Source organism: Taudactylus pleione, unplaced genomic scaffold (assembly GCF_031769625.1).
Source record: "Taudactylus pleione unplaced genomic scaffold, aTauple2 ptg000201l, whole genome shotgun sequence".
NCBI lineage: Eukaryota > Metazoa > Chordata > Amphibia > Anura > Myobatrachidae > Taudactylus > Taudactylus pleione.
The window spans coordinates 1,307,957-1,328,973 of record NW_028284603.1 but is presented as its reverse complement, the minus strand read 5'-3'; positions in this window follow the sequence as shown (position 1 = coordinate 1,328,973).

The window sequence follows — 21,017 nt, the reverse complement described above, 5'->3', positions numbered from 1 at the left end:
CACGTGCGGCTACTGCGCACACAATTCACAAACACAGAAAATAATTTTTTTTTAGGTTTGGACTGGAGTGTACTTTCGGGGGTTACAGCACCCTTAACGGTCAAGCCAGCCGGCCCTTTACTTATGACACAGGCGCACGCTTGGCACTACTTTGTTGATGCACGTGCGGCTACTGCGCACACAATTCACAAACACAGAAAATAATTTTTTTTTTGGTTTGGACTGGAGTGTACTTTCGGGGGTTACAGCACCCTTAACGGTCAAGCCAGCAGGCCCTTTACTTATGACACAGGCGCACGCTTGGCACTACTTTGTTGATGCACGTGCGGCTACTGCGCACACAATTCACAAACACAGAAAATAATTTTTTTTTTGGTTTGGACTGGAGTGTACTTTCGGGGGTTACAGCACCCTTAACGGTCAAGCCAGCCGGCCCTTTACTTATGACACAGGCGCACGCTTGACACTACTTTGTTGATGCACGTGCGGCTACTGCGCACACAATTCACAAACACAGAAAATAATTTTTTTTTGGTTTGGACTGGAGTGTACTTTCAGGGGTTACAGCACCCTTTAACGGTCAAGCCAGCCGGCCCTTTACTTATGACACAGGCGCACGCTTGGCACTACTTTGTTGATGCACGTGCGGCTACTGCGCACACAATTCACAAACACAGAAAATAATTTTTTTTTGGTTTGGACTGGAGTGTACTTTCGGGGGTTACAGCACCCTTTAACGGTCAAGCCAGCCGGCCCTTTACTTATGACACAGGCGCACTCTTGGCACTACTTTGTTGATGCACGTGCGGCTACTGCGCACACAATTCACAAACACAGAAAATAATTTTTTTTTAGGTTTGGACTGGAGTGTACTTTCGGGGGTTACAGCACCCTTAACGGTCAAGCCAGCCGGCCCTTTACTTATGACACAGGCGCACGCTTGGCACTACTTTGTTGATGCACGTGCGGCTACTGCGCACACAATTCACAAACACAGAAAATAATTTTTTTTTGGTTTGGACTGGAGTGTACTTTCGGGGGTTACAGCACCCTTTAACGGTCAAGCCAGCCGGCCCTTTACTTATGACACAGGCGCACGCTTGGCACTACTTTGTTGATGCACGTGCGGCTACTGCGCACACAATTCACAAACACAGAAAATAATTTTTTTTTAGGTTTGGACTGGAGTGTACTTTCGGGGGTTACAGCACCCTTAACGGTCAAGCCAGCCGGCCCTTTACTTATGACACAGGCGCACGCTTGGCACTACTTTGTTGATGCACGTGCGGCTACTGCGCACACAATTCACAAACACAGAAAATAATTTTTTTTTTGGTTTGGACTGGAGTGTACTTTCGGGGGTTACAGCACCCTTAATGGTCAAGCCAGCCGGCCCTTTACTTATGACACAGGCGCACGCTTGGCACTACTTTGTTGATGCACGTGCGGCTACTGCGCACACAATTCACAAACACAGAAAATAATTTTTTTTTTGGTTTGGACTGGAGTGTACTTTCGGGGGTTACAGCACCCTTAACGGTCAAGCCAGCCGGCCCTTTACTTATGACACAGGCGCACGCTTGGCACTACTTTGTTGATGCACGTGCGGCTACTGCGCACACAATTCACAAACACAGAAAATATATTATTTTTTTAGCACTTGGGGGGAGCACCCCTGATGGACAGAGCACCCCCTGGACAACACTACAGCACCCCTTTAGGACTGGGACACTGCACAGGACTTTGGAGTGGACACAGCCCCTATGGAGAACTGACTGCACAACACAGTCCAGCCAGCCCCTATGGACTTTGAAGTAGTGGACACAGCCCCTATTAACAACAGCAGCACAGCACAACACAGCCAGCCCCTATGGACTTTGAAGTAGTGGACAACAGCAGCACTACACTACACTACACTACACAGCACTAACTCCCACCCTCCCTCTTCACTGTCCACAGCCGAGTGAGAAAATGGCGCCGACGCGGGTACCTTATATAGGATCCAAAACCCGCGAGACTCGGAAGGCGGGATGATGACGTTTTGCCTCGATGTCAGATCCGAGTCAGGCGGGAAAAGTCGAGCCTGACTCGGATCGGACTCGGATCGGGGGGGCTCGGGGGGGTTCGGATTTCAGAAATCCGAACCCGCTCACCCCTAGTATTCACCTGAGTTTTGCAGAGAATTTCATGATTTCTCACCCGAGTTTGCCTTTGGTCACTTTTTTACAACTCGCAAATTCTCTAAACACACCCAAGATTGCAATTTCGACCAGACACAGGGCCTGATTCAGACCCAGTCTCTCTGAATCAAGGCCGGTCTTTTTTTTTTTAGAACAGCCTCCTGGCCGCTTGCATAGCTGTGGGTGACCACCCACAGCTATAGCGAGCGGCCATGATGATGGTCGCGATGGTCAAGACCATCGCGACCATCGGGCTTGCGACGAGACCCTTGTGGTAGGGTCTCGTTACCGCAAGCCCCAGAGAGATTTCGGCTCTAACAGAGCTGGAATCTCTCCACTGACATCACTTGTGATGTCAGTGGGGCCAGCCCCAAATGGTAGGCATTCTCATGGGAACGCCTCCATTTGGGCAGCCACCCCCCGGCCCGCCCACCAAAGAGGGCATGTTGTCACTCAACATCGACAGCACGCCCCCTTTGGTGCGAGACCCAGAGCGACGGATTGTCCTTCGCTATCCGGGGTCTCGCGCATGCGCACGACGGAGCCGGCTCCGGGAGGTTTTTTTTTTAGCACCTCCAGAGCAAGTCTGATTTTACCTATAATCGTTAATTGTAGGAAAAATCAGCAGGACTTGCTCTGGGACCGCTGGGAGAACTACATTACCCAGCTGTCCTTGTTCCTCCCACCAGCCCTCGAAGCCTCCCTGCAGCCCCTGGGACTCCCAGCAGCCCCCTCCCCAGTGACAAGATGGAGGGGAGGCCACTGGGAGCCGCAGGGACTACCAGAGACCCTCGCGCAGGTAAGTGTAATTTTTTTTAAAATGTATTTATTTTGAAAATCCCGCGACCACTTTTTTTTCTTGCATACCGTGGGTAACGGGAGCGCACATACCTGTGGTAATCCAAAATTGGGTGCGAGGGGCATTTGGTTTTTTACCTCGTACCCAATTGAATATGCTCCTATGTCTCTAATATGAATGTTAGAAGCTGCAGAATAAAATGTGTGTTTATTGAATCGAGCATCAAAGGGCAGAATCATGCAAATGTGTATAAATTGTTTCCTTGTTTTGTATCCTGTAAATAAAATGTATTTAGTAGAATTTCATAGAGGCACGTACAGTATAGTACATTACATCAATGTATTATATATGTAGTATATAGTAAGTGCTAATTCTCCAGCACCAGGTGACAAGGGCCATTTGCCTTCCAGCACAATTGGGGTTTATCATCTTTCAATACCACTGACCGGGAACGGCAGCGGCCATATTGCAGTGTGATACAATACAGGCTGCAGCCATCTTGCAGTGTGATACAATACAGGCTGCGGCCATCTTGCAGTGTGATACAACAGAGGCTGCGGCCATCTTGCAGTGTGATACAATACAGGCTGCGGCCATCTTGCAGTGTGATACAATACAGGCTGCGGCCATCTTGCAGTGTGATACAATACAGGCTGCGGGCATCTTGCAGTGTGATACAATACAGGCTGCGGCCATCTTGTAGTGTGATACAATACAGGCTGCGGCCATCTTGCAGTGTGATACAATACAGGCTGCGGCCATCTTGCATTGTGATACAATACAGGCTGCGGCCATCTTGCATTGTGATACAATACAGGCTGCGGCCATCTTGTAGTGTGATACAATACAGGCTGCGGCCATCTTGCATTGTGATACAATACAGGCTGCGGCCATCTTGCAGTGTGATACAATATAGGCTGCGGCCATCTTGCAGTGTGATACAATACAGGCTGCGGCCATCTTGCAGTGTGATACAATATAGGCTGCGGCCATCTTGCATTGTGATACAATATAGGCTGCGGCCATCTTGCAGTGTGATACAATACAGGCTGCGGCCATCTTGCAGTGTGATACAATACAGGCTGCGGCCATCTTGCAGTGTGATACAATACAGGCTGCGGCCATCTTGCAGTGTGATACAATACAGGCTGCGGCCATCTTGCAGTGTGATACAATACAGGCTGTGGCCATCTTGCAGTGTGATACAATACAGACTGCGGCCTGTGGAGTGGAGGAACAGAAGCCTCTATGTATATATTTTTGAATGTGAATGTAATTTATGCTTCTCTCACTATTCACAGACGTGTTGTAACCAGCAATAGTTCTGCTGAATCATAAATTGTGCAAATCTGGAACTTGAAGCCGGTAAACAAACATGTAAATCATATTTTATGATTCTCAAATAAACCAAATGATCTGGGTCCATGATAAGTGTGAGTCACAGCAGCATAGAATTATATAGAAGACTAGGCTTATCCTACACGCACTAAGGCAGGTCAAGACAGCTAGGTACTTTCTTGTATTTTAGAAGGGACCTCCGTGGGCAAGTCTGTCCTTTCTGTAACACCCGTGAAACACCCAACGCCCATTGGTTATCATAAATATTTATAGAGCTGTAAGTTAAGTGCTGCTCATGTTATGCATGTTGCTTCTTATGTTATTTACTGTGAGGTTTGTGCTCCCCCACATACAAGGTCTGGGGAGACTCAGGGGACAGCTTATGGAAGCTGCTGGAATAAGCTCTGCAACAGCCCGCATGCTAGGGAAAGGTCTGGAAGACTATGTGCCGGTCTGAGAAGAGGGGGAGCGTGAGACACTGGCAGTAAAAGGGTGTGTGCAGATGCCGGAAGGGTAATGCTGGGTACACACGGGACGATCTCTTCAGCTAACGATATCGCTGAACAATCTCCCTTGAAATTCCAGGTGTGCCGGGTGAACGATATTGTTCATCCACACACCAACGATTTCACCAACGATGAACGTCCAACGCTCGTTCTCCCATATAGAAAATTAACAATATCGTCCAGATTGGCCTGCATGCATGCCCGATATCATTATCGTCCAGCGGTGAGCGCGCATCGTTGGTCGTTCATTGCATACAAACGGAACAATATGAACGATATATCGTTGAACGATATTGTTATTGTTCATATCGTAAGGATATATCGTTCCGTGTATATGCACCTTTAGACAGCAGTTCCCCCTTGAGTGCTCAACTCTGACTACCCAGCGCTGTTGGCCTTAGCAGGGTATGTGTCTGGCATAGGGTTGAGGTTTCTTTCCCCTACCATAAAAAACTCTAACATATCTTCGATTGGTGAATATAGAAGTTTAAGGCAGGGAAGACAAGACTGCAGCAACTAGGTGGTGAGAGACCTGCTTATACTGATATTAATCACCATCAGTTTAACTTCAGGAGAAGTCCTATATAATGGAGAGAGATTTTAACAATTAAGGATCTAAAATCCTGTATTGACATGTCTATCTATCAACACAGAAGCTCAAATAGGGTGGAGTCAAGGGAGAATGACAGGATAAACCTTATACCAAGATATATTATAAGGGTAACAGTTGTGCCCTTATGTTAAGGCTGCATCTAAAAAAAATGGATTTCTCCATAGAGAATTCCGAAGGCGGGGCAGGGTATTTAAGGGGCTACACCTCAAAAGCTATAGGAGGTACCGAGTTGAAATTTGGTAGGGCCGGGTAGAACTGTCGTATGGTGCTGCATAAACATAAAAAATGAGAATTTGGGAGTAATCTAAAGCTTCAACTGTCACATTTTTCTGACATTCTCAATTAGGACCACTTTTCTGCTGCAGTCTATGGGGGGGGGGTTTTGGGAAGGAAAAACTCAGGGTTGGTGGCAAATTTAGACTTGGGGTTTGTTTTATTAGGTAGCTATTGTTCCAGGGTACGTGCTTTTGGGGTTCAGGTAAATTATAAAGTTACAGTTTTTAAATTATTACCTTAAGAATGCGCCATTGTAAAGATAGGACTTTTCAACCTGTAGTAGGAGCCTCCAGCAGGTGTAGTCATAGGGCCTGATTCAGAGCTACTCGTAAGCGGTAGCTCGTTCGCTCCGAGCGATGTTTGCCCAACTGCGCATGCGTACGGATCGTTATACGCATGCGCGACCCAGTCAGTGCGGCCGAAATTCATGTGCTCGCAAAATAGCGAATGCCTGATAATTTGAGTGACAGGAGGAGGCGTATGTGGGTGGTAACAGGGGAAGGTGCTTGAAAACGGGGGGTGGAGATCCGATCGCAGGCGTGCTTAAAGGTCAAAACGGGCGTTTTATGGGTGTGCATATTTAAAACAGCAGCGTCATTGACAACGTCACTGGGTTTTTTTTAAGCCAGAACTGCTCGCAAAATTGTGGTAGCAAAAACCAACCACAAGAATAGCGAGCAGTTCATACCCTGTTCGATGTACTCAATTAATCTAATAAATAGTGGACATGACGTAGGATGCGAGTGGCCAGGGGGCGTAGTTTCACAAAAAACGACCGCAAGTTTTGTACGCTCGTTCAGACCTAGAGGCGTGAACAGATCGCAAACAGCGAACGGTTCATTTGAATAGCCACTCCTATTTTCTGGACGAGCGAGCGCAAATAGCGTCCAGCTCTGAATCAGGCCCATAGTGGCTTCACTTGGGTGCAGCAAGATGGGCGTTGTTTTCAGGCAGTAGCGGGGGCCAGGACAGGGGGGGCAGGAAGTCGGCGTTTTCTGCGGCCGGGATGCGGGGGAGAGGGGTTAGCAGGAATTAACTGCGGCCAGGAACCCAGGACGGTAGCGTGTGTTAGCGGCGGCAGTGTGGGCAGCGGTGGTGTAGGCGTTAGGACCCGGGGGAGGTAGCAGCACACAGATGCAGGCTCGGATCTGAAAATTCCGTGATACCTGCATCTGTGTTTAAAAAAAACAAACACAGAAGCACGTACGGGTCAGTGAGACCCGTCTGTGCTTCTGTGTTTAAAAATAAAAACAGTGGCCCCCTCCCTAAAAAAACAGCCAGACCCGGGCTATGGAGCCCCAGTATTTAGCACAACCAGCACTGGGCTCTGAGCTGATTCTAGAAATACAGGGGGAAAAAATGCATAGGGTGCCCCCTGTATTTCCCAGAACCAGCACCAGACCCTTTCTAGCGAGGGGGGTGATGCCACAGCCAGGGGAGCCCCCCAGCCGAAGCATCACCCCTGACCGCTAATTATCCCAGGCCGGGGATCCCTGGGGAGCTGGGGACCCCCTCAATAAAGAGGTCCCCCTCTCCAGGGCACCCCAGGCCAAGGCTGATAGCCCACCCAGCACCTCTGGGCAGTGGGTGCCGGGTTGATTATGTAAAGTGTGGTGCAATTACATTTAAAATATTGTCTTTTGCTGTGGAACTACAGTTCCCAGCAAGCCTACCCCGGATGCTGGTACTTGGAGAACCACAAGTATCAGCATGCGGGGCACTATGGGCCTGCTGGTAGCTGTAGTTCCACAACAAAAGCAATATTAAAAAAACACACCGTAGAAAAGTATAATTTTATTAAAACATACATGCACACACACATGTACTCACACATGCACACACTATCTCACATACTCACCTATGTATCCCTGAAGCCAATCTGTCCTCTTCTCTAGTAGACAATCCAATGGATTACCTGTAATAAAAATTCCATACTCACCTCCTCCCAGGGCCGCCATCAGGGGGGGACTGCCAGGCCTCCAGTCCTGGGTCCGGAGAGAGAGGGGGCCCGGGTGGCAGCAGCAAGCCGGCAAGGAAAATCATCAGCGCTGCAGCATGTAAACTATGGAGCTGGCTGTGAACCAATCATAGCTCGCAGAACGGCAACCTATCAGAGCAGCCTCTCCTGATTGGCTGCTGTTCCGCAAACTATGATTGGCTCGTGGTCAGTTCCAATTACAGCTCACGGTGCGTCAGCTAATCAGAAGCAGCTGCTCTGATTGGCTGCCATTCTCCAAGCGATGATTAACTCATGGCCAGCTCCATAGTTCACATGCCGCAGCGCTGATGCTCTCTCTCAGGACAGGAAGTACTATGAAAAGAGCAGATATGTTAATCCTGCTTTGTGCCCCCCACGAGTCCAACCAGCCTTCCCTGCACTGTCCCCCCAGTCCAGCCAGCCTGCCCACCCCCTAGTCCAGCAAGCCATCCTGCCTTCCCAACACTGTCCCCCCAGTCTAGCCAGCCTTCCCTGCACTGTCCCCCCCCAGTCTAGCCAGCCTTTCCTGCACTCCCCCCATTCCAGCCAGCCTTCCCTGTCTGCTCTCCCATCTCCAGTCCAGCCAGCCAGCCTTCCCTGCCCAACCCCCATTCCAGCTAGCCTGCCTACTTTCTCTGCCCCTCCCCCAGTCTAGCCAGCCTTCCCTAACCCCCTCCCCAGTCCAGCCAGCCTTCATTCCCTGCCCACCGCACCCCAGTCCAGCCAGCCCTCTAGTTTAGCCAGCCTACTTTCCCTGCCCCTCAATCCAGCCAGCCTTCCCTGCACCCCTACCCCCTCCTAGTCCAGCCAGGTAGCCTGTCTTCCCTGCTCCAGTCCAGCCAGTCTTCCCTATGGCCAGCCAGTCTTCCCTATGGCCCCCGCCATCTCCAGCCTGCCTGCCTTCTCTGCCTTGCCTCTCCCCTAGTCCAGCCCTCCCTGCCCTTTGCCCCACCCGAAACAAACCAGCCTTCCCTGCTTTATGCCACTCCAGTTCACTCTTGCCAGCCCAGTGCCCCCACTTGTCCAGCCTTCCCTGCCCTGTGTCCCCCCAGTAATGTCCATCCTTCCCTGCCTTTTACACCCCCACCATATTTAGCATCCCACCAATTGATGCACCACCACCGAAGTAGCTCCACCCACGAAAAAACGCAGACCCACAGACACAAATGACAGCTCCACCCGGCATTTCAGTTCAGAAATCCCATTGCGGAGCGCTCATTGGCTGAGAGAGGCGAGCCTTCCGCCTCTCAGCCAATGAGCTGTTCTCACCATTGACTTCAATGGTGAGAACAGAGCGTGCCCTTTTCAAAAATGGCGCCTCAGCGCCAATTTTGAAATTCAAAGATGGCCACTGCGAGCCAAGCACGGCTCGCGACATCATCGTCCCGCCCACTTTGGTTAGTTCATATACAGCTAGCATGTGGCGCAGGCCATTCATAGTCCGTCAACCGGGATGCAGCGGAGAAGAGCTGCCGAAGACAGAAGACGCAGCGGAAGCCCTGAATGGGTGGCGGCCATGCAAAAGAGCTGAAAAGCTGCCGCCATCCAGGTGAAGATGCCATAGAAGTCCTGGGGGAAGTGGCAGCCATGAAAAAAAGCTTAAAGGCTGCCGCTCCCCCAGGTGAAAGTGCAGCTAAATAAAATAATTTTAAAAACTGTGTCTGTTTGTTTTATTTTAATATTTCTTTTGCAGGGGTACTATAGGTACCAGCAGACCCTTAATGCCCCACCTGCTGGTACTTGTGGTTCTCCAAGTACCAGTGTGCAGGGATGCCTGCTGGGACCTGTAGTACTACTGCAAAAGACAATATTTATATTTTCATATGCACTACACTACATAATCAACACAGCACCCATCGCCCAGGGGTGCTAGGGATAGCCCTGGGCTATCAGCCTGGGCCTGGGGTGCCCTGAGGAGGGGGACCCCTTTATTTGGGGGTCCCCAGGGATCCCCGGCCTGGGCTGACTAGTGGTTAGGGATGATGCTTCGTCAGGGGAGCCCAGTGAAAGGGCTCCCCTTGCTGTGGCATCACTCCCCTGCTAGAAAGAGTCCGGTGCTGCTTCTGGGAAATACAGGGGGGCCCTATGCATTTATCCCCCTGTGTTTGCCAGAACCAGGACTGGCTCAGAGCCCAGTGCTGGTTACTCTGAATATGGAGGCTCCTACATCATTTGTCCCCCATATTCCGGCAACCAGGACTGGTTCTGAAAAGCTTGGTGCTGGTTGTGCTTAATATGGTGGACCCCTAAATCATTTATCCCCTGTATTTAGCACAACCAGTACTGGCTTTCCAAAGCCCGGTGCTGGTTGTTTTCTTTGGGAAGGGGGCCATGCCATTTTTTTTTTTTTACACAGGGTCTTTTTTTTAATCACAGAAGCACAGACGGGTCTCACTGATCCCATCCGTGCTTTTGTGTTTATTTATACACAGATGCAGATCCGAGCCTGCATCTGTCTGCTGCTACCTCCCCCGAGTCCTTCCGCCTGCTCCAATGCCATCACTAATGCCCCCGAGTCCCGGCCACAGCTAATGTCTGCTGGCCCCCTTGGTTCCTGCCGTAACTTACGGCTGCTTTCTTCCCCCAAGCCCATCCGCCGCTACCGCCCGCACTGACCTACCATCTTGGTGCACCCAAGTGAAGCCACAGTGAGTACACCTGATGGAGGCTCCTACTAAGACTGCGTATCAAGTTGAAACTTCCTATCTCTATAATGGTGGATTCATGAGGTAATAGTTTTAAAACTGTAACTTTCTCAATTACCTAAACCCCAAAAGCACCTACCGTTGAACAATATTTATCTAATAAAACAAACCCCAAGTCTAAATTCGCCCCCTACCCTGAGTTTTGCCTTCCCAAAAATCCACCATAGAGAAAAGCAGAAAAGTGGTCAGAAAAAACTGACAGTTGGAAATTTAGATTACTACCAAGTCCTCAATTTTTATGTTTTTGCCCTGAAATTTGGCATGCAGCACTGTGTGACAATTCTACCAGCCCATGTCAAGTTTCAGCTCCGTATCTGCAATAGCTTTTGAGGTGTAGCCCCTTAAACACCATGCCCCCTCCTCTGGAATTCTCTATGGGAGAATTCTGTTTTTTTTTAGGGGACTCCTACGTTGTTTGTCCCCTGGATTTTGGTAACCAGAACTGGCTCTGATTAGGCTGGTGCTGGTTGTGCTTTATACAGGGAACCCCTATGTCATTTGTCCCCTGTGTTTAGCACAACCAGCACTGGGGCTCCAAAGCCCAATACTCGTTGTGCTGTGGGGGCACGTTATTTTTTTTTTATATTACACATTATTTTTTTTAAACAACTCGTGGATGGATCTCCCTGATACATCCATGCATCTGTGTCTTATTGATTTGATTTTCTTAGGTGCATGCCCAGCACCAATGAGTCCCTCTGTCACCCGCTGATGCTTCTGCGCATGGCCATGTTGCTGCCACACCCCGCTGCTGCCACTGCCCCACACACCTGAAGCCTGCCCCCACAGCCATCTCTCCCTATGCACCCTTAAAACACCTCCTGTGTGCTGTCTGCTCCACCCATTTTAGTGTACCTATTTGCTATTTGTTGTCCTTCTGCCCTGCAGGTGGCAGGTTTGCTCGTCAAAACCCTGATGGTTAATAAATTATAAAAAAGCTATGAAATTCCATAGACAAAAAACCTTACGGTTTCACATGTCCCATTTAAGGCTGCTTAGACATTATCTGAAAATTCACAAAACCTATTGAATTTCTACCACTCAAACTCCAAAAAGCAATTAAATTTAGATCATTAAGGCTGACGCATTAATGGATGTGTTCCTTGCGTAATACAGATATGGTATGCCACATCACCAAAAGGTTAACTGCAGATTAAGCACTCTCACAGAGTGAGATTGCTGTCACTCACAAAATGGTGGAGCTGCTAATTCACAAAATTGTGTGCTCATTGGAATACACACTCCTTATTCTTTAAAATATAATTTACGTAAGTATGTGCATATTACATCGGCAAAACCGAGTGCCAATTTAAAATTAGAATGGCACAACATAGATCAGCAATTAAAGCAGCTTTGATGTTTGACAACAGCGAGCAACCAGTGGCCTGACATTTCTCTAAATGTAAACACAATATGGCCACCATAAGATACAAGATTATAGATCATGTACCCAAGTCGCTCAGAGGGCCTGATTGTAACAGAGCCAAAAGCACTCCCACTGGCATCACTAGTGATGACAGTGGGGCCGGCCCAGACGGTAGGCGTTCCCATGGGAACGCCTCCGTCTGGGCAGCAATGCCCCCGGCACGCCCACCAGCGACAGCACGCCCCCTTTGGTGCAAGACCCATAGCGACGGCTTGGCCGTCGCTATGCGGGTCTCGCACATGCGCACGACGGAGCTCCCTCTATCGTGCGCATGCACACTAGGGCACCATCGACCCGCTTGCGAGCGCTCAGCGCTCACGAGCGGGTCTGAATCAGGCCCAGAGATGGAGACACGGGCAAGAAGCTTTTACAACTAGAGTCACGATGGATACATCGATTAGATACACTCTCCCCTCGAGGTCTCAATGAATCTTTAGGTTTGATTCATTTTGTATGAAACACCAGAAGTTAATTTTTGCTGCTGTTTTGATAAAATGAGGATTTTTTTGATGTATAATGTAGCTTCAAGAAATTAGGATTTTGCTGTATATGTATTTCTAGATTTAGTCCACTAGATGGCAGTATTGCATCAATTGGTAACAGGTTGATATTAGTTGTTCATAGTTGCATTTATGCTTGGTCAGTGATTATGCTGTATATGTTGTTACAGTGGCAAACGCAGGATTTTGAAAGGGGGTTTCCAATACTTGGTTACAAAACCAATGGCAAAAAATCTAACCACATACAGGCAGCACTCCTCTGGTACTCAATAATCAATACTCAATAATCCAAGCTTGTTAATCCATTACTGTGCAACTTTTCAGATTAATTTATTACATATTTCATCAATGCTTGACGAAATATGTAATAATTGCATCTGAAACGTTGCACAGTAATGGATTAACAAGCTTGGTTTATTGAGTACCTGAGGAGCGCTGCCTGTATGTGATTGTATGTTCAAGACTGAGCGGTCTGCTTAGTTCTTAGGATCTGCACCCCGGGTGTTGAACTTTTTTATTTGGAGTCCACTTGACTATATTTTTATGGAGCTTTTCAGCTCCTTGAAGAAATAAAAAGGCGGCACCGCAAACATACACAGTGACATATACACACACACACTGACACAGACTGCACTGACACAGACACACTAACACACACACACTGCACTGACAAAGCCTAGACACACACTGCACTGACAAAGCAAATACACACACACACTGACACACACATACACTGACAAAGCCTAGACACACACACACACACTGACAGACACTGCACTGACAAAGCCTATACACACACTACAAAGAAACAAGCAACAGTGATCTGCAGAAATGAATAATGATTTTGCCTTAAATTGAATTGACAAAGCCTATACACACACACATACTGACAGACACTGCACTGACAAAGCCTATACACACACACATACACTGACAAAGCCTATACACACACACATACTGACAGACACTGCACTGACAAAGCCTATACACACACACACACTGACAGACACTGCACTGACAAAGCCTATACACACACACACACACACACACACACACTGACAGACACTGCACTGACAAAGCCTATACACACACACACTGACAGACACTGCACTGACAAAGCCTATACACACACTACAAAGAAACAAGCAACACTGATCTGCAGAAATGAATAATGATTTTGTCTTAAATTTAATTGACAAAGCCTATACACACACAAACAGAGACTGACACACACACACACACACACTGATAGAGCCTATACACACACACACTGACAAAGCCTATACACAAACACAGATGGTATGCAATCGGGAAGCCGACTGCCTAAATACCGGCAGCCGGCTTCCCAACTGTTATATCCCGGCAAGGGTGAAATACCAGGCGTCTAGATGTAGACGTCCGGCATTTCCCCGACACCGGGAGAAATGCCGGGAGACCGATCGTAGTAATGCCGGGCGCTGCAAGCGGACAGCCGCAGGGGGGGAGGGTTAGGTTTAGGGCTCCCGGGGGGGCTTAGGGTTAGGCATCCCCCACGGGAGGTTAGGGTTAGGCTGGGGGAGGGAGGGTTAGGGTTAGGCACCCGGGGGGGGGGAATTAGGTTTAGCAGCGTGGAAGGGCGTGGTTAGGGTTAGGCACTTAGAGGGGGGATTAGGGTTAGGGGGGTTAGGTTAGACAATACTTACCTATCCACGATCGGGATTTCCAGCGCTGTCGGGCTGCGGTATTTCATACCAATTCCCGCAGAGACTGACACACACACTGACAAAGCCTATACACACACACACAGACTGACACACACACACTGACAAAGCCTACTCACATACACACTGACAAAGCCTATACACACACACAGAGACTGACACACATACACACTGACAAAGCCTACTCACACAGAAGGCACACTGACAAAGATCACCCTACCCCCACATGTAAAACATTACACCCACATGTGGTGCGGCTCTGGGAGAGAGCGCCGGTCACTGTCATACAGCAGGCTACGATGTCTCAGCCTCCCATAATGCCGGTGTGCGGTGCCCTGTGGGAACTGCCCGGGAGGAGCTGTGCGCAAGAGCTGCAGCTCCCCCTACAGGCAGCTCAGCCAGGAACAGTTGCTGGCTCACATGTTTTACACAAAAAAAAAAAAATATTGTTAAGCTGGGCTGCGATGGAGTGGCGGGCAGGGGGGGTTTCTAGGTACTCGGAAACCCCCCCTGCGTGCGTGGGTGTGTTAGAGACTAATTATTCCATAGACTGTAGGGCAGCCAGGTTTTATACATTTTAAAGAATAAGGAGTGTACACATTATGGTGTTTTTCATAGTCCAGATAATGGATTTGTGCGTTATAGAAGTTTTTAACTATTTTATAGAAATACTGAGTTTTTGTGAATACTATGCATACACTCTGCCAGATTCATGTGCAATATGTACTGTATTATGTTTTTTTATATGTATCCTGATGCTGTGTTCAGGTTTCCATGGCACCAGTGCCCGTCCGGGTGACGTCAGTTCCGGTTTCGCGGAGCTGCCGCGACCGGAAGTGCGACTTCTGGACAGAGGCCAGGTGAACATGGAGGGATGGGGTGAGTGTGATTACACATCATGTATTTCAGAACTGTTTGTTTGCACATTGTTTATGTTGTCCTGAGGAAGGGGTGAAAGACCCCGAAACGTTGACCCACGATAAAATCCCTGTGGTGAGGGTATTGAATTTATTTGTCTCCGAGTGCCGCCTGAATATTTGGAATATTAATTTGGGGGTGCTGACCCCTGAGGAGGGTATCGGAGCAAGTTAGGGCTGCATGCCCTTACACATTGAGTTATGGAGTGCTGGAGCACTGGAAATTATATATATATGTATATTTTTTTTATTTATTTGCAACTGAGACATTGGGCACATTATTGGTTATACAGATGTGTCCTCTTGCATATTTGCAGATCACGCTACAAACATGCGCACGCCTTGCGCCATGCGATTAGCCACGGCCACGTGCCCTACGGTACGCCATGCCGCGAGCTGCTTTCGCTCCATGCAACCCTATGGAGTTGCGAGTAAGCATCTTGCGTCATGCGTGGTGAGATTTGCCACTAAAACAGCAAAGATGCAAGAGGACAATCTGTATGTTGTATTGTTGTATTGTGATTGTTGTACTGTGATTGTTGTATTGTGATTGTTGTACTGTGATTGTTGTACTGTGATTGTTGTATTGTGATTGTTGTACTGTGATTGTTGTACTGTGATTGTTGTATTGTGATTGTTGTACTGTGATTGTTGTATTGTGATTGTTGTATTGTGATTGTTGTACTGTGATTGTTGTTAGGTATTTTTCAATACTTCCTTATATTTTACCTGTAGAATAAGCCTGCGCACACAATGCAGCTACTTTTCCCATAGGGTGTTGTGTTCTCACTGTACAACCGCGACTCGTTAGCCACCAGGATTAATGTGGGTAGTACAGGGTTTCAAAAACCAGGTGCTGTTATATATGTGTGTGACATGTACTGTAGGCTTACTAATACTATACTATCCCTGTTATCCGTGACACTCATGAATCACACAGGTTCTGGTTGGCTAATTTCAAGCCGGATATCAGCTGATTTTAATCAGCCACAGAACCTGTGTAATTCATGAGTGTCCCGGTTTAAAGGCATAGTATGGTAAGCCTATACTAATGAGTGTGATTACTCTTAATGCTCTTATTAGCTAATGTACATGTTTGCCCAATACAGTCACTTCTCACACAACACTTAAATGGCATGTCGCTGCATGTGTCAAAGGTGGGATGTAGTTAGGAAGCCGATGGTTAAAATGCCGACTGCCGGCTTCCTGACACTGAAATCCCGGCATGGGACTAATGATAGGCGTCAAAATACTGATGCCTATCAAAAGCCCCACACCAAAAATCCGACGCCCGGCATACCGATCGTAGGTAAGCCGGGCATTGGGAGCGGATAACCACGGGGGAAGGGCTATGTTTGGGGTCTCCCGGGAGGGACATTAGGTTAGGCACCCCCCCCCCGGAGGGTTAGATTTAGGCTAAGGGAAGGGGAGGTTAGGGTCAGGCACCCCCAGGGGGAGGTTAGGGATAGGTACCCCCCCGGGGAGGGTTAGGTTTAGGCACCCCCTGAGGGGAGGTTAGGGTTAGGCACTAGGGGGGGAGGTTAGGGTTAGGCACTCCTAAGGGAGGGTTAAGAGTTAGGGGAGGAGAGGGGAGGGTTAGGGTAGTTATTTACCTTATTCAATTAGCAGCGAAAAGTCAGAAATTTGCAAAAAAGTATCGCCGATTGCGACTTTTCGCCTGCTGGAAAAGTATCGCCGTATTCAATTGTATCCAGTTTTTGCATACGCGAAAACGCAATGCAATGTAATAGGCAAAAAGATTCACCTCAGAATAGGTGGAGATAAAAAGTGCAAAATCGCTATTTTGGGGTGCAAAGGTGGGGAAACCACTCAGCACCCTTGGGACAGCACCCAAAGGATAACTGTGTCCAAAAAAAAAAATGAGGAACACCCCAAAAAAGCACTTTGAAAAAGGGGGCGAAAAAGTGCAAAGTGGGGGTACAAACTTAAAAACTAGCGAAATATACTTTTGGGGGTCTGCAAGTATTGGGGAGGTGTTTTTTGGATTGCAGATGCTTGCTTCAGGTGCATTTTTTAAAACTTGACTTTAGCGATTTTAGACCATGCTAGCACCCATTTTCAAGTACCCTAAATTTCACAGGACCACTTATTTTCACCAAAAAAAACCTGCTTAATGCTATTCTTCACCACTTGTGCAAAGACGCTAATTATAAGAAATTAACACACCTTAAGTACCCCAAATAGCTTTATTAGGACTAATCGGGGGCATGTACATTGATCCCCAATGGTAGTGCATCTTTTAGGGGGTATCAGGCTGATTTCCCCAATTCTGCCAGCACTTTTTGCCTGATTTGCGGTTTCGCATCTTTTGGAATCGAATAGCGCGAATCACGGGTACGCACGCAATAAGTTTCCATGACTAAAATACATGATGTAGGCGAAAAGTACAGCAGGCCTTTCCGGCGTCGGAATTTGAAACGCCGGGCTGAGGTCCAGCTGTCATAGATACCGATTCCGTCAAAAGTATGGCAACATGTTATCAAACATGAACTTTATTGCTAGCTCTAATGGTGCATACACACGGTCAGATTTTTCCTTCAGATATGAACGATAACGATTTAAAAATCGTTCAGTCGTTCAAATCGTTTAATCGTTCATCTGACAAATCTGACAAGTCTGACAAATCTGACCGTGTGTATGCTCCATTACACACATAAATGAGCCATGCACATTTCTGCAGAAGATTATAATTAAACCACAGTGCTGGTAACGTCGCCAAAAGTGGGCACTGGAGGAGGATTGGCAGCCCGTTGGCTTTGTGCACCAGCACAGATCCCGGCAGTGATTCTACAGCCATGGCCAAGAGTTCTGAGAATGACACAAGTATTGGTTTTCACAAAGTCTGCTGCTTCAGTGTTTATGATGGCAATTTGCATATATTCCCATGGGAATGCCTACCGTCTGGGGCCGGCCCCACTGACATCTCAAGTGATGTCAGTGGGAGTGCTTTCGGCTCTGTTAGTGCCAAAAGCACTCTTGGGCTTGCGACAATGAGACCCTACCACAAGGGTCTCATCGCAAGCCCGATGGTCGCGATGGTCTTGACCATCGCAACCATCATCATGGCCGCTCACTATAGCTCTGGGTGGTCACCCACAGCTATGCGAGCGGCCAGGAGGCCGCTCTAAAAAAACAGAAGGCCAGCCCTGATTCAGAGCGAGCGCTCTGTCAGAGCATCCGGCTCTGAATCAGGCCCTTAATCCCAAAAACAAAATTTCCACTGCATTTCAGCCCTGCCACAAAAGGACCACCTGACATCATGTCAGTAATTCTCTCGTTAGCACAGGTGAGAGTGTTGACGAGGACAAGGCTGGAGATCACTCTATCATGCTGATTGAGTTAGAATAACAGACTGGAAGCTTTAAAAGGAAGGTGGAGCTTGAAATCATTGTTCTTTCTCTGTTAACCATGGTTACCTGCATAGGGTGAGGGGTCCTAGATTGCACACCCTAAGCACAATGTGAGGTGCTACCTGCTAAGACTAGCAGTGCTACAAGCAGAAAAAGAGAAAAAATGCAAGTGCACACTCTAACCATGCTAAACCTAATAATAATACTGCTATATTGCATCAAAGAGGTCCCTAACACTCCTACGGAACAAAAACAGTGCACGGGACCCCCCAAGCCAACCCAGCAGAACCGCCCCATGGCATCACACTAGTGCGAGATTACAAGTGATAGTTAAAGAGTTATAAAGAAACTCCTACTGTATGTGTTAAATATTACATAAGTAAGAGGTTATAATTAAAAGTATTTGAAGTGCTACATATATAAAAAATAAACTAAAGTGAAAAAGTGTACATTATGATGTCATGAAGCAGTCCAGCCACACCAGCCCAGAGAGCCCCGCACCCCAATACCAGTCCCATAACTTATACACAGCATATACAGTATATAGTAGGTCTTACCCTCACTGTGCCTTATTAAATGTGCAGTCTTGAAGTGCAAGGACTCCTTGCACTCCAAGGGGCATATTCAATAGGCTGCGAGAAAAGCAAAAAACCCGCATCTGCGAGGTTATTCCTGCAGGTGCGGTTTTTTGCTATTCTATTAGGTGCGTGGTTTTTTATTAAACACGTATCAAGAGGTTTTTTTCCACGCACCTCCTGACCAAGCGTGATTTTTCCTAAAATAGTTGATTTTAGGTTAAATCACCGACACTTACTCTGACACCCCCGCAGCGCCCCCCCCATAGGACTAATTAAGCAATTGGAAGTATCCAGTTAGCTTAATTAGTCCTTAATTACTCACCTCCAGCAGCGCTGTCTTCTGCATCTTCTTCTTCATCCAGCGTCGGGAGCCGGCTCTTCTGCAGCAGCGGTGAGTATGTCAGTGTGTATGAGTGTGTGGTTGCATGAGTGTTTGTGTGTGTCCCGGTGTGTCAGTGTGCCCCCGCAGTGCTAGTGTGGCCCCCCCGGAATGGGCGTTGGGAGAACTACATCTCCCAGCAGCCCTTGCTCCTCCCACCAGCCCCTGGGACTCCCAGCAGCCCCCTCTCCAGTAAGAAGAGAGGGGGGATGCCACCGGGAGCCGCGGAGACCCGGGCAGGTAAGTGTCTTTTTTTTTTTTAATTTATGCAGCGCATGGTTTTCAGTCATAAAACCCCACATACACTGTTTTATTAAATTGAATCCCGCGGGTATCGGGAGCGCGCATGCCCGCGGGATTCCGAAATTGGCCGCGAGTGGCGCGAGGTTTTAGCCTCGCTAAACCTTGCGCTCAATTGAATATACCCCCAAGACTGCCAAGGGAGTGGCATCACTCACAATTTTGCCTAAGAACACAGCCATGAATTAAGAATGGTACCAAAACATCCACCAAGAGCAACTTCTCCCAACCATCCAAGAACAGTTTGGTGAGGAACAATGCCTTTTCCAGCATGATGGAGCACCTTGCCATAAGGCAAAAGTGATAACCAAGTGGCTCGGGGAACAAAACATCGACATTTTGAGTCCATGGCCAGGAAACTCCCCAGACCTTAATCCCATTGAGAACTTGTGGTCAATCCTCAAACAAAACAAAAACCCACAAATTCTGACAAACTCCAAGCATTGATTAGGCAAGAATGGGCGGCCATCAGTCAGTATGTGGCCCAGAAGGTGATTGCAGCTCGCCCTGGCATGCTGTCAGAGGTCTTGAAAAAGAAGGGTCAACACTGCAAATATTGGCCCTCATTCAGAGCCACTCGCTAGCGGCAGTACGCTCGTTCCGAGCAATGTTCGCACATCTGCGCATGCGTACGGTTTTTAGTACGCATGCGCGAACCAGTCAGTGCGGCCGAAAATCATTTGTACGCAATATAGCGAGTGCCTGCTATTTTGAGTGACAGAATGAGGCGTATGTGGGTGGTAACAGGGGAAGGTGCTTGAAAACGGGGAGTGGAGATCCGATCGCAGGCGTGCTTAAAGGTCAAAACGGGCGTTTTATGGGTGTGCATAATTAATACAGCAGCGTCAATGACCACGTCACTTGGTTTTTTTTAACTCAGAACTGCACGCAAAATAGCGGTTGAAAAAAACCAACCACAAGAATAGCGAGCAGTTCATATCCTGTTCGATGTACTCGATTAATCTAATAAATAGCGGACATGATGTATGGTGCGAGCGGCCAGGGGGCGTTTTTATCAAATAAATGAGCGTATGTTTTGCTCGCTCGTTCAGACCTAGAGGTGTGAACAGACTGCAATGTGCGAACGGATCATTTGCATAGCCACCCCTTGTTTTTGAACGAACGAACGCAAATAGCGAACGGCTGTGAATGAGGGACATTGACTCTTTGTATAAACTTAATGTAATTGTCAATAAAAGCCTTTGACACTTATGAAATGCCTGTAATGTTACATCTGTACACCATAGTAACATCTGACAAAAAGGTCTAATAACACTGAAGCAGCAAACTTTGGGCCTGATTCAGAGCCACTCGTAAGCGGCAGCTCGTTCGCGCCGAGCGATGTTTGCCAAACTGCGCATGCGTACGGATCGATAAACGCATGCGCGAACCAGTCAGTGCGGCTGAAATTCATGTGCTCGCAAAATAGCGAATGCCTGCTAATTTGAGTG